The sequence below is a fragment of the Canis lupus genome, chromosome 32 (genome assembly GCF_048164855.1).
Source record: "Canis lupus baileyi chromosome 32, mCanLup2.hap1, whole genome shotgun sequence".
NCBI classification, from domain to species: Eukaryota; Metazoa; Chordata; class Mammalia; order Carnivora; family Canidae; genus Canis; species Canis lupus.
In genome coordinates this window covers 36,433,500-36,443,181 of record NC_132869.1, presented here as the reverse complement: position 1 = coordinate 36,443,181, position 9,682 = coordinate 36,433,500, and the positions used below count along the sequence as shown (strand labels likewise).

At 50.3% G+C, this 9,682-nt stretch overlaps 1 long non-coding RNA gene across 2 annotated transcripts; it reads right to left on the bottom strand.

The window, feature by feature from the left end:
- Positions 1-2,936: 2,936 nt before the first annotated feature.
- On the bottom strand, positions 2,937-5,305 carry LOC140622809 (uncharacterized). 2 transcript variants are annotated; one of them, XR_012022473.1, is made up of 4 exons: positions 4,919-5,305; positions 4,006-4,161; positions 3,506-3,617; positions 2,937-3,404 (listed from the first exon to the last, which is right to left on the bottom strand). It is a non-coding gene; the product is annotated as an uncharacterized lncRNA (long non-coding RNA). The 2 variants fall into 2 exon arrangements; XR_012022472.1 differs by lacking the exon at positions 3,506-3,617 and having other exon boundaries at positions 4,919-5,295.
- Positions 5,306-9,682: the final 4,377 nt, after the last annotated feature.

The window sequence follows — 9,682 nt, the reverse complement described above, 5'->3', positions numbered from 1 at the left end:
GCAGGGACAACTTCTGGAAATCAAACTCTTGTGCAAAGTAATCAACTCTCTGAGCTGGGTCTTACTTCCTTGCCAGGCTCTAGGCGCCTGGAAGCCTAGGGTCAAGTCTTCAGCTCTTGCTATTGTTGTTTCGTACCCAGAACGCCTGGCCTGGCATCAGAGAGAAAAGGAAGGAAGGGGATCTAGAAGAAAGGGAGGGAGCTGCTGCCCTCAGCCCAGCAGGCCTTGCATACAATCCTGCACAAAGGCGGCTCCCTTTCCGGAGGGCCTCCACCCACCTGGGACTCAGCTGGACTTCTGTCTTCCCTTGGGGGCTTGGGTTTTCTAAGAGCCACCTGGGAGCAAAGACTCTGCAGGAGGACCCGGCCCTCTTTTCTCCCCGGTAGGACGCTGGAGCCACCGCAAGAGCAACAGGGACACTTGGCATGAAGTCGAACCTCTTTTGGGGTTCTGCTGGGGGTGGTGAGGTGAGGAGGCAAGGGACAGTTTCTGGCACAAGGACAGAGTTCAGTGTCTTGCTCAGAGGCAGGGTGATGGACCGGATGGCCTCTCGGGGTCACTACCACTTTGGCAGATCCAGAAGTGCTGCGTCCTCACCCCTGCAGACCTTCTTCAGCCTTCCTTCTCTGAAACCTCCAGACTTGAGATCTCCCTGGACAAATGGCCATGGAAACCCTTTTCCCTCCAGACTTTATTTTTATTTTTAAAAATATTTATCTGAGAGAGAGAGAGCACAGTCAGGGGAGAGGCAGGCGCCCAGCTGAGCCGGCAGCCAGATGTGGAGCTCCATCCAGGACCCTGGGATCGTGACCTGAGCCAAAGGCTGACATTAACTGCAGACTGAGCCACTCAGGCGCCCTTCCTCCTGATTTTAAAAATAGTACATACCTCTTATTGTTTAAAAAAAAAAAGAAGAAGAAGACAACAATTTCAGAAAAACATAAAGAAGGAGCAAAATCCAATACCCATAATCCAGATGTCTGGAAGGAACCATGGTTAACATTTTAGCCTATTTCCTTCCCGCCTTCTTACTCTGCATATGTATTTGTAATTACTATTACTGTGAGCCGCTTCTTTCTGGGGTCTTCAGGGGAGGGGGCATCTGGAGATGAGCTTCCTCCAGGCATCCCTAGTAGGGGGGTGCCATTCATGCCCTCTATTGCTTTGGCCCAAGTCACCAGAGGGGAGGTTGAACCTTCTTGGCAGTGGCCCTGGGACCTTAAGGAGGATTTCAATCCTGTACTGAATGAGAGCAGAAGACGGCGTCCAAGTGTTACAGGATTGGGGTCCTCTGTGGTGGGGAGGTGAAGATGGAGGTGGAGGAGGAATCTGCCCATATTCCCTGCACCTGTGAGCTCTCCTGCTTGGGTGTCTTTCTGCCTCTCCTGTCCTCCTGCCGCCCCTCCCACTTCTTACCTCTTCCCACTCACCCCCTTCTGGGAATGACCTCTCCTCTCCAAAAGATGAGGAACTCTCTCTCTCTTTTTTTTTAAGATGTTATTTATTCATGAGAGACAGAGAGAGAGAGAGAGGCAGAGGCACAGGCAGAGGGAGAAGCAGGCTCCATGCAGGGAGCCCGATGTGGGACTCCATCCCAGGACCCCGGGGTCACGACCTGAGCTGAAGGCAGATGCTCAACCGCTGAGCCATCCAGGCGCCCCTAAGGAACTCTTGAATCCCTTCCTGCACCACCCACATTCCCATCCCCTGGCTCTGAATGAAGGTGGCTTGTCTCCACTGCAGCCAGCTGCTTGTGCTCTAGATGACTAGTAGGTCTCTGCAGGAGGGTGCAAGGGGGCAAGGGAGGAGCCCTGTTTTCTGGAGCCCAGGGATGGAGGGTGGGGGGTGGGGGGGTGGAGGGATTTTTCTCCCAAACTTAGCTGCTTCGCCCAAAAACGCATCTACAGTACGACCTATTGCTCTACCCCAAGACTAATTTCTTCCAGGAAGAAAGTCCCACAACCGTACAAATAATACTTGACACACATAAGAAATTAATATTCTTCCTATTACTCTACTCGTAACTCTATTTCCTGTGAGCAAACACGCTGACCTTATTAGCCCCAAAGAACATTTACCTCCTCTCTGTCAAGGTTAGATGACAAGATATCCTTCATTAACTTGGCAAAAAAGCATATTGCTTTAATTGCTTGGGAAGGAAATTGGGGTGGGCATAGGGTGGTGGGGACGGAGGGGTGAAAGGTCTCTCTCCATCTATTCCACACACATTTTAAACATACTTGAAATTATACGATTTTCCATCCTGCTTTTTTCACAAGATGATAAACATGCTCCCAAATTTTTTAAAATTCCCTAAAAGCCCTCTTATATAAGCACCATTTTAAACGATTGTGTAACATTCCATTGTAGAACACAGCCTGAGATTTTTTTAGGGGCAGAAAGTCAACGTCCCAGGATTATTCTTGCTAAAGTAAATCCTTCAGAGCCCTAATAACTAGCTGGGGAATTGCTGGAGCCTTTCCAAAGAAATCACTAATAGGGAGCAGCTTATGTTAAGTTGAAAATGTTGTTCTGGGTATCAAAGCTGTGTGCAGGAAGCATCGAGGCCAAACCTGCTGGAATCGTGTGAGCTGGGTCAAGAAACATATCCTAGGAGGAGCCAAGGTGAAAGTATGTATTTTTAACAACCCGAGACAACCCAGCCCATATACTAAAGGCTCCCTACCTGGATGTTTGTGTCAAGAGCCATCAATCTGTCCCCAGGGAGTAGATCCAATGACATTTCATCTTGGACACAGGCAGACAGCTGTATTCCCGGATGGGAATGAACAGAACTGCAGCCAGCAAATTCCTAATTTTGAGCTCCGACCATCTCTGGGACTAGGTAAGCCCTCAGTTCTCAACCCTGACTGACCATTAAGGGAAAAAAAAAAAAAAAAGAAGAAGGAAATGCCCAAGACTTAATCACATTCTGATTAAAGGGAAAAAAAAATCAGATTTTATTTTTGCTCTGGGGAGCCCTCGGGAAAGACAAAGCTCTCTGTTCGGTTTGTGCACATTAGATGCTCTAGAACACCTTTCTAAGGCAGGGGGTGGACTATGTGACCTCCAATAGGTGGCACATCTGCCTCCAGAAAGCAAGAAATGCTGAGATGGCAACAGTTTTACAGAGCATCTTGGTACCCAGGTGGTTTTGTTTTGTTTTGCAAACTGTTTTCAGGTGTCATCATCAGGAGACTTGGTTGATAGGACAGGAATTGGGGGATAACAAGGAACTCTGCTTCTGACTACCTTAGGGTCTTCTCAGACATTCCCAGCAGTCCTGAGTTTCATCCAGACATCTGTGGGGGACCTTCCAGGGAAGCGGTGGGATGCTCACTGCCCCATGAGGACTCTTCGATGGCCTTCCCAGAGCGCCCAGCCTGAGCAGATGCGGTCTGGAACTAGAGGGAAGCTGTGTTACATCACACGCTCGGGCAGCCGGCCCTGAAATAGTCCCTCAGCCCCACTCACATATCCAAGCAGCCAGAGTCCTCCACACTACCTCCCAAGGCCGTCCAGGATCCACTTCTCTTCTTCCCCGTCTCCAGCTCCCCAAGGTGGGACCAGTCTCCTCACCGGTCCACCAACCTCAGATCTTTCTGCCTCCAGTCTGTCTGATGGGGAGCAGGGCTAGCTGAGGACAAAGCACAGCTGATACCCCACAAACTACCCCCAAGGAGATGAGACAGGTGTGACATTCCTCAGGAAGTTTCTCATCTTCTTATTGTTACTGCCTTGCTAGAGGGAAAAGCAATCTTTGACTTGACAATGGCAAGGCCTCCAGTATCTCTCGATCCTCCTTAGCATATGAAAATCCTTTTGAAATCTCCCTTTTCCTTACCTCCCCCAACTCCCAGGTATATAATCAGCCACCCTCACAAGCCTGGGACAGCTGCTCTTCCTGCCCCCGGGGCCTGTCCCAGTGCTTTATTTAATAAAACCACCATTTCACACCAAAGACGTCTCAAGAATTCTTTCTTGGTTGTGGGCTCCGGACCTCACCTACGTTCCAAAACTTCATCTTGTCCGCATGCCATAGCCAACGAGACCCTTGCCAGCTGAGAACTTCTGTTTGCAAGATGGTGAAAAGGTGGCAAGGCCTCTTTCTTTTACTGGAAACCATCTCACACCAAGCTCAAGCTCCATTTTCAGTAAAACCTAAAACACAAAATGGGTGGCAGGGTTGACCCCAAACAGTGGATCTTCAGCAGAGGGGCTCGCAGGAGGAAGTGGCATGGGGGGGCACCGGGCCATCGAGTCTTAGGGACGGTAAGTCTTAGGGAGGAGCAAGGGAGAGGCCTCATGTGCAACAGCATGAAGCAGGTGCGCACGCTGGTGGCAGGGGTTCTGCGGGACCAGGACACAGTCCGTCTCCGTGGCAACACTGAGGAGCAGGAGAGACTTTGAACCGGGAAGAGCCTCATCGTTGGTAAAGAGAATCCAAGGCTAAGTGCTCTTATATTGACCCTGGGTCATAAGGAAAATGTAGCTCTCCTGGAAGCCCCCCGTGGCTGCTGTCATGCAAGAGCAAAATAACCCACCTGCTCCAAGGATGAGTAATCTATACAAAGCAATGACAAGAAAAAAAGGGGGGTGGGGGCAGCCCCAGTGGCCCAGCGGTTTAACACCACCTTCAACCCGGGGTGTGATCCTGGAGACCCTGCATGGGACCTGCTTCTCCCTCTGCCTGTGTCTCTGCCTCTTTCTCTCTCTCTCTCTCTGTCATGAATAAATAAATAAAATCTTTTTTTTTTTTTTTTTTTAAAAGCGGTTGGTGGAGGTGGGGGTGGTGGGGGAAAAACACAAAGCAGGCAAGAAGACGCACCAAGAAACATTGCCAGGGAGCAGATGAACAATCTACCCAGAAAATTAAGAGAACAGGGGCACCCAGGTGGCTCAGCAGTTGAGCGCCTACCTTTGGCCCAGGGCGCGATCCCGGTGTCCGGGGATCGAGTCCCACGTCGGGCTCCCTGCATGGGGCCTGCTTCTCCCTCTGCCTGGGTCTCTCTCTGCCTCTCTCTGTGTGTCTCTCATGACTAAATAAATAAATCTTTAAAAAACCAACCAACCAACCCCTGCATGGCTCTCCTTGCCGAGAGCATAAATAGCAAGTGCACACCTCCAGATGGCTTGGTGGTAGGGGCGACCATAGAATGTGTTCCCCAACAGGGCAGTTCTGAGGTCGACAAGGGGTGCTCCATGTGTAACCCGAGGCTAAGGTCACCCACCTATGCGGCAGTTGTGACCTGATCTGTGCTGCCCTCCCCAGCCACACCTCACTGCCCGCAGCTCGGGGTGGGAGGGGGGCACCCAAAGCCCAGCCACAGGCCAGCCCTCCGCACAGGGGCTGCTCCCCCTGCCTCTCTGCCTCATACTCTCTCTCCTTCCCGCACCCTCATTCTTCTTTCTCTCCACCCCCATCCCTGATTCTGTCCAACGCCCTTTGGGTCTGAATGGACCCCTCAACACTTACACATTTTACCACTTCGAAAAGGTACATTTCCCCCTCTACGTGCGCACATCTGAAATTAGAATAGGGCTCACCATCCACAGCATGTCCCAGTTTCATCCACAGCATTTTTCCTGGAGGACCGTGAATTAACAGCACATCTTACAACAGAAGGCATCTTAGATTTGATGACACGTGTTATCACTCTGTACTATAACTGTCTAGTTCCACGGCTAGCTTCTCACTAACTGGGATATCTTTGGGGGCTGTCCTGTGTGTGATTTTTCATTGAATCCCCAGTGGCACTTACTGGGAAACAGCAGGGACACAGTAAATAAATTCTACAATGAGCTAGAAATTTCAGATAAAAAAAAAAAAAATGGGTTAGGGATAGGGGATTTCCTCTTGAAAACTTCAAAAAGTTTTGTTTTGTTTTGTTTTTTTCCTCCTAAAGATTTCTGGTTTTCTTGGGGTCTTTGGGTCTCCAAATACCCAAACTTGATGGAATGAAGAAAATCAAGTTCCATGTAAAATACATCTTTGTGTTTCTAACGGCAGGACTTCAGGTCTATACAGGAAAGTGAAATCAAAGGGAAAAATATATATTTTCTATTTTCTTTCAGTGTTTCCATCCAATCCTTGACTTGGTTTACACAGTAAAAGTGACAAAGTGCAGAAGAACATATTCATTCATTCAACAAACATCCACGGAGGCCCCATGATGATTTGCCTGCGTTTTTTTTTCTTTTCTTTTCTTTTTTCTTTTTCTTTGCCTGCATTTTGTTCCAAACTGATGACACCACAGCAAGTAAGACCACGTCTCCCCCCACCCCCTGCCGGCCCCCAGCTCACAATCTAGTGATGACTGTGAGACAGTAACATACGCACAAATACAAATATATAACATGTCAGAAGTGGTGGTTATGATGATGATAATAATAGGAAAATATAGCGTTTTGCTATATTTGGGGGGGGTCCCCAGGCTTATCTGATCATAACAAGCACCAGGAAGCTCATTAAAAACAGATTCACGGGCCCATTGCCAGGCCCACTGATCTGAGACCTCCAGGGGAGAGACCTGGCGAAATCATTTGAAGGAATGCTCCAGTTGCTTCTTGTGATCACTGGAGGCCTAGGCTGGATCAGAGGTTTTGAACTTTGGCCACATGATAGAATCACGTGCAGAGCTCTCAAGTATATGACACCCAGGTTCCTCTGCTAAATATTGTGATTTAATCCATCCAGGTGAGTCCCGAGTTTTGTATTTATATACAAGCTCACCTGGTAATGCTAGTGGGCTGCCGCAAGCCCTTGGCTTCAGGGATGGCTGGAGATCAGAAATCAGGAACTTGCTGCCTTTGGGCTGTCCGCTGCCCATGCTGGCCAGGAGGCCTGCATTAGGCCTTTCCACCCAGCTGCCCGCCTGTCCAAGACTAAATGTCTTCAGATCTACACCCAAGGACAGACTGGTGGCCAACTGGACTACCGTGTTTTTGCATCTGCTTTTATACTTTTATAAAAAAAAAAAAAGGTTTGTTTTTTTTTGGCTCTGCTTCCTGTACAGAGCCAAATCTGAGCGGTGACCCCTACTATAACATTTCAGCCCCGCCAGGCCCCAAGACCTTCTGCGCACAGCTGTGACTACCTGGAGAACGCTCCCAGTCACTGAGCACAGGCTGCTCTTCATTAGCAATTTCTTTGGAAAGTCCCCAGTGTATCATTTCCATTAGTAACTTCATTTTGAAATCCCATCAAGTCTATCAGGTGCTATGCCAGGAACCCACTAGGCAAACATCCTAACATCTCTCTCTTAAAAAAAAAATAAAAGAACAGAACAGAAAAGCAAAGAAAAAAAAATGATTTCCTTTTTCAGCTCAAAATTTCCAAAATCATTACATCCCTACACCTGGCCTGTGAGGGGAATTGAAGAGGGAGAAGACAAGATTGGGGTTCCGGGACGTCCAGGCGAGAGGAGCCTAGCTATTCTTTTCCTATGAGTCGCCTCTGCAGTCACTCCCACTTTGACATAAAATTGAAGGGCAGCCCCTCAAGTGGCCGTGGTTGGAGCTGGGTGACCTCTGAGAGCCTCTGTTTCTCCATCCACCTGTGCTGTTGGAAGAATTGGGGGTGTCCATCACTAAAGCAGAAAGTACTGCCCCGAGCACGTAGTAGGCTGTTCTGATTGTTACTCCCTCCCTCCGCCTTCTGGTGTTTTCTTCTAGAGAACTGATCGTGTCAGGACTTTTTTATGTCATTGCTCAATGAGCTGGAAACGGCAGCCCTGCTGATTAGAATGCTGGTTTGCAGGGAACAAGCGGTAGTGTTGACATTTGCAGAAAGCTTTCTTGCTAAACTTTAAACACTTCGCAGATCTAATCCTGCTGGCATCGCCTGTTAGTGATATTCCTCTGGCTATGACGGGCGCGCCGAGTTCAATCAGACACCGAGGGAAAGGGCAGGATAATTGGCTTCCTTTAGGGTTCCAGCAAAGTTGGGTGGACACCACGTCCATTTTAGCGTGAAGGAAGCTAACTTGTATTGAGCGTTACCTGTCTGGTGCATAGGGGGGAGCTCAATAAATGTTGACAAGCTGAATAATGTGAAGGAATGATTAATTAATTGCATAGGCCAGAATGAATTGTGCATTTTTATTGGGCACTATTTATTTTGCTACGCACAAGTGGCTAATTTCCAATATTGATGTATTTATTGGGGCACAAAATGGCCACCTTCTCACTCTGTTCTCGTATGGCCTTTGCTTGGTGCAGGTTAGAGAGAGAAAGCTCTGTGGTGTCTCACCTTATAAGGACACCAGCCTTATTGGATCAGGACCCCAGCCTATGGCCTCATTTTACCTTCTTTGCCTCCTTATTCCTAATAGAGCCTCATGGTTAGGCCTTCAACATATGAATTGTTGGGGGGGCGGGGCAAGGGGAAAGGATGCACAGGTGCAGACCCCGACATGGGCTTGCAGTGCGGTAAGTCCTGTGATTGAGAAAGCCTGAGGCCCCCAATGCAGACTGGCAGGAAAGCTGGGGTGGGGGAAATGGGGTGAGGGTGCTGGGAGTGAGAGCTCGCTGGGAAGGCCTAGGACAGGTTAGCTAGGTGGAGAGGGCTGGTGCACCTGCCAGGCCCTGGGAACTTCTCTGGAAAGGCCGGTGGGGGGGGGGGGGGAGCGAGCTGAGCCTCAGAGGAACTGGAACCTGGCTGGTGGGACTGGTGCTGGGGCCAGAGCGGAGGCAAGGTGGGGAGAGGTGGGGGAGACCCCAGCAGGCCTGGCACCACTGCGGGGTCAGCTGGTGCTCAAGCTGGTGCGCTGCAAGGCAAGGGGCTAAACGTGTGGTTGCCCAGGAAATCATTTGATGGGGGAAAATCAGCTCTTTGTAAAGTGTCCTTTGCGTATGGCTTTCAGCTTTCAGTTAGAGATGGAGTGGAGGTGGTGGCTTCCGGAGGCTTTGTAACGTTTAGGGCCTCTAGGGGGCTTTATGGGGCCCTGATTGTGAGCTCCTGAAGGCCGAGAGGAGCTATTGGAGGGTTTAGGCAGGGGAGCGGGTGGTAAGTAAGAGGTTAGCTTTCTCTTTGTTTCATCTCTGGTGTCTAGGGAAGTGGATTCAGTGAGGCTGCCCGGATTGGGGGGGGGGGGTACCCAGCTGCAGGGCAGGAGGCAGAGAGGGAACACGGGGTTTGTCTCAGGTCTGCAATCCCCAGTCCAGAGCCCTCTCCGTGTCCCCTTCTCCTGCAGATGCCTCGGCAGGGTGGGGACAAGGGTGGTGACCAAGAGGCCAGATCCTAGAGCTAGAGCAGATTGTCTGCCCCGCCACTGCAGCTACAACCTCGTAGGGGAGCAAACTCTGGGGCCTCTCTGTGCCCCCTCCTCCAGTCTCAAGGCCTCGATTGATTCTTCCGTGGGCCTTTATGCAGGATCTTCACGGACTTCAGGAGCCTGAGGACTCCTTGGTGGCCACTGCTCCTGCAGGGCAAGCAGAACAGAGCACCCCGGGGAGCGAGAACGCCCCACACCCCACCCTGCTCCAGGCTCCCCATTGCATCCCCCTCGTCCCTTCTCCCCTGATGTCTCTCAGCCGCTCTTCTCACGCCCTGCCCCTTGGGCGTAGACACCCTCCCCAGCCCTTCAACCACAAGGGGAGTGCGGGGTTCAGGGAAAAGGAGGGATCAAGTCAGATAGTTCGAATCCTCTTCCTCCTGAGTACCCCTCCCTGCTGGCAGCAG